Source organism: Hylobates moloch, unplaced genomic scaffold (genome assembly GCF_009828535.3).
Source record: "Hylobates moloch isolate HMO894 unplaced genomic scaffold, HMol_V3 SCAFFOLD_4, whole genome shotgun sequence".
Lineage (NCBI taxonomy): Eukaryota > Metazoa > Chordata > Mammalia > Primates > Hylobatidae > Hylobates > Hylobates moloch.
Genome location: NW_026652279.1, coordinates 40,117,966 through 40,124,420, shown reverse-complemented (window position 1 = coordinate 40,124,420; position 6,455 = coordinate 40,117,966). Strand labels below are relative to the sequence as shown.

The 6,455-nt window shown below is 41.5% G+C and overlaps 1 non-coding gene across 1 annotated transcript; it reads left to right on the top strand.

Moving 5' to 3' along the window:
* Window positions 1-4,384: 4,384 nt before the first annotated feature.
* On the top strand, window positions 4,385-4,485 carry LOC116467713 (small nucleolar RNA U13). The gene has a single exon (XR_004247919.1). It is a non-coding gene; the product is annotated as a small nucleolar RNA U13 (small nucleolar RNA).
* The last annotated feature ends 1,970 nt before the right edge of the window (window positions 4,486-6,455 follow it).

Sequence of the window (6,455 nt, the reverse complement as noted above, 5' to 3'; positions counted from 1 at the left end):
TTGCCCAGGCTGGTCTTGAACTCCTGACCTCCAGTGATCCACCTGCCTTGACCTCCCAAAGTGCTGAGATTACAGACATGAGCCACCGAGCCCGGCCAATTTTTGTATTTTTTGTAGAGACGAGGTTTTGCCATGTTGCCCAGGCTGGTCTCGAACTCCTGGACTTAACACCATCCACCTGCCTCAGGCTTCCAAAGTGCTAGGAATACAGGAGTGCACCATCGCACCCAGCCGGGTTATCTAGTTTAAAAACACTTTTTTCAAGGAAACCAAAGAAACCATCATCCACTTTTCTCTCTGTATCATTCCGATTTTAGTATATGTGTTGGGGAAGTGAGTACACTATCATCCACTTTTAATGAGAGAAAGTTATAAACTTACATTTTGTTTCCAATTTTTAGTTTTTTTTTTGTTTGTTTTTTGTAGACAGCACTCTGTCACCCAGGCTGGAGTGCAGTGGCACCATCTTGGCTCACTGCAGCCTCTGCCTCCTGGGCTCAAACAATCCTCCCACCTCAGCCTTCTGAGTAGCTGAGACTACAGACATGTGCCACCATGTCTGGCTAATTTTTGTATTTTTAGTGGAGACGGAGTTTTGCCTTGTTGCCCAGGCTGAATTTGGGGTTTTTTAAAAGGGGACTTTCAGTCCTAATTTGAGGGGAAATTACCGTCACCACTAGTTTTAATATAGTACAATGAAAATATATATATATATATGGTACAATGGTCCAGACATCATAAGAGGTGTAAAAACTAGCACAGGAAGAAATAAAAACAGATTTTTGAAGGTGAGATGATAAACTTGCAAAACTCACAAAATAAAGAGTCAAACTTTTAGAATGACAAGTTAGCATATTTTCTAGCCACATGATCAACCTACAAAATTAATACCATTTCTGAACACCAGTAATAAAAAAACATAAGAGCCGGGTGCGGTGGCTCACTCCTGTAATCCCAGCACTTTGGGAGGCCGAGGCGGGCGGATCACGAGGTCAGGAGATTGAGACTAGCCTGACCATCATGGTGAAACCCCATCTCTACTAAAACTACAAAAAAAAAAAAAAAAAAAAAAAAAATAGCCGGGCATGGTGGCACACGCCTGTAATCCCAGCTACTCGGGAGGCTGAGGAAGGAGAATCGCTTGAACCCAGGAGGTGGAGGTTGCAGTGAGCTGAGATCACACCACTGCACTCCAGCCTGGACAACAGAGCAAGACTCTGTCTCAAGAAATAAAAAAATAAAGAAACATAAGTACCTCTCAATGAAAAATGTGAAAGTACCTAGAAATTCACAAAGAAAATTAATACCTCTGTGGAGAAAAATTCAAAACTTAAAAAAGGACATAGAAAATGTTTTGAATAGGCCAGGCACGGTGGCTCACGCCTGTAATCCCAGCACGCTGGGAGGCCAAGGAGGGCAGATCACGAGGTCAAGAGATCCAGACCATCCTGGCCAACATGGTGAAATCCTGCCTCTACTAAAAATACGAAAAAAAAAAAAATTAGCTGGGCATGGTGGCACACACCCGTAGTCCCAGCTACTTGGGAGGCTGAGGCAGAAGAATCACAAGGATTGAAATTATGCAGTGTGTTCTCCAAACACGATGGAATGAAATTAGAAATCAATAAAATTTGGGAAATTCACAAATATGTGGATATTAAGCAACACATTCCTAAATAACCAATAGTTAAAGAGGAAATCACAGTCTCAGCAACATGGCAAAACCCTGTGTCTACAAAAAAACAAAAAAATTAGCTGGGCATGACAGCCAGAGCCCATGGTTCCAGCTACTCGGGAGGCTGAGGTAAGAGGATCCCTTGAGCCACAGTGGTCGAGGCTGCAGTGAGCCGTGACTGTGCCGCTGCACTCCAGCTTGAGCAACACAGTGATACTGTCTCAATAAATAAATAAATAGAAGAAATCATGAGTAAAATTGGAAAACACTGTTAACTGAAAAAAACAAAGGCACAACAAACCAAAACATGGGATGAAGCTAAGTCAATGCTTAGAAGGAAATTTATAGCTTCAAATACTTACATATTTTTTAAAAAAGGTCTCAGATCAATAGTTTTACACAGGAAGGAAGTGGCATAGTTTTATTAATATCTGTCAAATTAAACTTTAAGGCAAAACATTTTTATTGAGATGGAGTCTTGCTCTGTCACCCAGGCTGTGCAATCTCGGCTCACTGCTACATCTGCCTCCCGGGTTCAAACGATTCTCCTGGCTTAGCCTCCCAAGTAGCTGGGACTACAGGTGTACGCCACCATGCCTGGCTAATTTTTGTATTTTTAGTAGAGATGGGGTTTTGCCGTGTTGCCCAGGCTGGCCTCAAACTCCTGAGCTCAAGTGACCCTCCCGTCTCAGCCTCCCAAAGGGCTGAGATTACAGGTGTGAGCTACCTCACCTGGCCAAAACAGTTTTTTTAGAAATAAAGTATATTGCCGGGCGCGGTGGCTCACGCCTGTAATCCCAGCACTTTGGGAGGCCGAGGCGGGCGGATCACAAGGTCAAGAGATCGAGACCATCCTGGCTAACACAGTGAAACCCCGTCTCTACTAAAAATACAAAAAATTAGCCGGGCGAGATGGCGGGCGCCTGTAGTCCCAGCTACTCGGGAGGCTGAGGCAGGAGAATGGCGTGAACCCCGGGGGGCGGAGACTGCAGTGAGCCGAGATCGCGCCACTGCACTCCAGCCGGGGCGACAGCGAGACTCTGTCTCAAAAAAAAGAAAAAAAAAAAAAAAAAACAAAAAAAAAAGAAATAAAGTATATTAGACAACAACAAAAGGAACAATTAACCTGAAATATATCATAACTTTGAACTTAAATATACTTAACAACATATACCCAAAATATATGAGGCAAATTTTAACAAAAATTAAAATTCTTGAGAAAACTTCACCAACACATAGTCATAATGTGGTATATTCATACAACATTCTCAATAATTGATAAGAACAGTCCAAAGAAAGCAGAAAGAAGGAAAGCCTAGAGCAGAAATAAATGAAATAGAGAATAGAAAAGCAATACAGAAAAAGTTTATGAAATCAAAAGCTAGTTCTTTGAAAAGATCAACAAAATGGCAAACATTTAGCTAGATTGACCACCCCCTCAAAAGACTCAAATTATTAGAATCAGAAACAAAAGTCAAGATTTTATTACCAAACTTATAGAAATACAAATTATTAGAAATACTATGAACAATTTAATGCCAACAAATTAGATAACTTAAATGAAATGGACAAATTCCCAGGAAGACACAGAATACCAAATCTGACTCCACAAGAAATAGATGTTGTGAATAGAGCTTGCTATGGTATGAATGTGTCCCCCACAGCTCACGCGTTGGAAACTTAATCCCCAAAGCAACAGCTTTGAGAGGTGGGACCTTTAAGGGTTACTAGGCAGAGCCCCCATGAATGGATTAATGCCATTATTGTGGGAGTGGGTTAGTTATCTCAGAAGTGGGTTCCTGATAAAAGAATGGGTTCGGCCCTCTTCTTCCCCAAAATCTTTATCCCCCCCCCCACCTCTCTCTCTCTCTCTCTCTCTCTCTCTCTCTCTCTCTCTCTCTCACCTCCTCCTCTCCCTTCCTTCTGCCATGGGAGGATGAAACATGAAGGCCCTGGCCAGGTGCAGCCCCTCCATATTCCATCTGAGACTGGAAGACTTCCCAGCCTTCAGAACTGTAAGAAATAAATCTCTCTTCATAAATTACCCAGACTCAGGTATTCTGTTATAACAGCACAAGAACAGACTAAGACAGAGTTATAACAAGCACAGTGATTGAGTTAACAATTGAAAACTTCCCACAAAGAAAAGCCCAGTCCCAGATGGCTTCACTGCTAAATTCTACCAAAATGTTTAAAGAAGAATTAACACCAGTCCTTCACAAACTTTTCCAAAAAACAAAAGAGGAGGGAACTCATTTTATGAGATCGATATTATCCGGATACCAAAGCCGAACAAAGACGCCATAAGGGAACTACGGACTAAAGTGAGTATCCCCTATCGGAAATGCTGCTGAACCAGAAGTGTTTCAGATTTGGAGTTTTTGGAATATTTGCACATACATAATGAGATGTCTTGGGGATGGGACACCAGCCTAAATACAACTCATTTATGTTTCATATACACCTTATATACATAGCCTGAAGGTAACTGTACAATATTTTAAGTAACTCTGTGCATGAAACAAAGTTTGGACTGCGTTTTGACTATGACCCATCATATGAGGCCAAGTGTGGAATTTTCCTCTTATGGTGTCACATCAGCGCTCAAATCATTTTGGATTTTAAAGCATTTTGGAATTCAGATTTCAGATTGGGGATACTCGACCTGTAATACCTCTTCTGAATATAGATGCAAAAATCCTCAATAAGATCCTTTTGTAGTTCATGAATGTGATGACTGGGCATTCACGTGGATGTGTGAGTGCCACCCTCGAACCTTGTTTCAACATTGGCACATTATGCCTCTGACTTGAAAAAACAAATTCTCAATAAAATACTAACAAATTAATTTAGCAACATATAAAAAGGATAGATACCATGACCAAGTAGGGTTTATTCAGGAATGGAAGATTGATTCAACATAAAAAAATTCATCAATGTAATACACGATATTAATAGAATAAAGGACAAAAACCACATGATCATCTTGCTGGGCACAGAAAAAGCATTTGATGAAGATCCATACTCTTTCTTGATTCACTCAACAAACTAGAACAAACTATCAAACTACTCTCCTTCAACTTGATAAAGGCCATCTACCAAAATCCACAGGCAACATCATACTTATTGGTGGAAGACTGAATGCTTCCCCCCTAAGATCAGGAACAAGTGAAGTGTGGCCACTCTCACCACTCTTCTTAAACATAGTGCTGGAAGTTCTAGGCAGGGAAAAACGGCAAGAAAAGGAAGTAAAAGGCATCCAAATTGCAAAGAAAGAAGTTAAAATACTTCTGTTAACAGACGGCATGATCTTAAAAATCCTAAGGAATCCACAAGAAAACTATTAGATCTAATAAACCAGTTCAGCAAAGTTTCAAGATACAAGATCAGTGTAGAAATTTTTTACAATTTTCAACTGCTATTTGCTCATTCCAAATAAGTTTACCTCCATGGACATATATGTATGAAGAATCCAGGGGAAAGGCGAATTCGATGGCTGTTAATCACAGCACATCTGCTCTTCGTCAAAATACATTCAAATACATACAAATAACAGCTGGCATTGTGGAGCACTTGGTATGTGGTACATATAATTCATGTGCCTTATGTGTACTGATACAGTTACATGTGGTCACACCAAGTATCATCGCCATTTCACAATGAAGAAAACTGAAATAGAAAATGGTTAAGTAAATTGGTCAAAATCACATACCTAATCCCAGCACTTTGGGAGGCTGAGGTGGGAGGATCATGAGGTCAGGATTTCGAGACCAGCGTGACAAACATGGTGAAACCCCGTCTCTACTACAAATACAAAAATTAGCCGGGTATGGTGGCACGTGCCTGTAATCCCAGCTACTCAGGAGGCTGAGGCAGGAGAATCACTGGAACCCAGGAGGTGGAGGTTGCAGTGAGCTGAGATCGCACCACTGCACTCTATCCTGGGTGACACAGCGAGACTCTGTCTCAAAAAGAAAGAAAGAAAGAAAACACCAAAGCCGGGATTCTATATTTTTTTTCTCACAAGATCCTGAATGAGTTTATCTGAAGATGATAAGATAACACTAGACTGAGAGTTAAACAGCTCTCTGGGGCTTTCCTCCGGCCCTTCCACTAATGAGATGTGTGACCTTGGATGAGCAATTTCCCTTTTCTGAATCGCTGTCTCCTCATCTGTAAAAACAGGGAGTTGGACTAAATGACAGCTAAAGCCTCCTACAACCTCTAATTCTCTCACACTGGATTTACTCTACACCTGGTTTCTGAATTACAAACTCTTCCCTTTCCAGCCACCTAAGAATGATGAGGACCAGGGGAGGACAAACACTTACTTGTCATGACAAGAGATAGGAGAAACTGAAGCAGGACAGCATGTCACTTGCACAAGTTGCTGCTTCAGCCAGTGATGAGTTTAGGTGAGGAGCATGGTTATAATTAGAGCAGCAGCCAGTGCTAAAGGCTCTGCCAGCCTCCTCCAGCACAGCTGGGCCTGCCGACTGCACATGCAGGAATCTGAGAGGCTGTTCTGGCCTTGAAAATGATCCTTCTTAAAAGGATTTTCCTCCTTCCTCGAGGGAAAGAAAACCTATTGATATAAAACTACACTTCCCATTCAGTTTCCCCTGCTAAATGCCACTCCAGTAGAGACTGAGTGTTGATAAATACAGGGGAAGGAAAAAGTGGTAAGCTGAGCCTGGTCACATTGCCCCTTGTGATATCGTTTTATTTTTAACTTCGCAACACTTGGACTATTTCTGTTGAAGTTTTCTCTCCTTTCCCT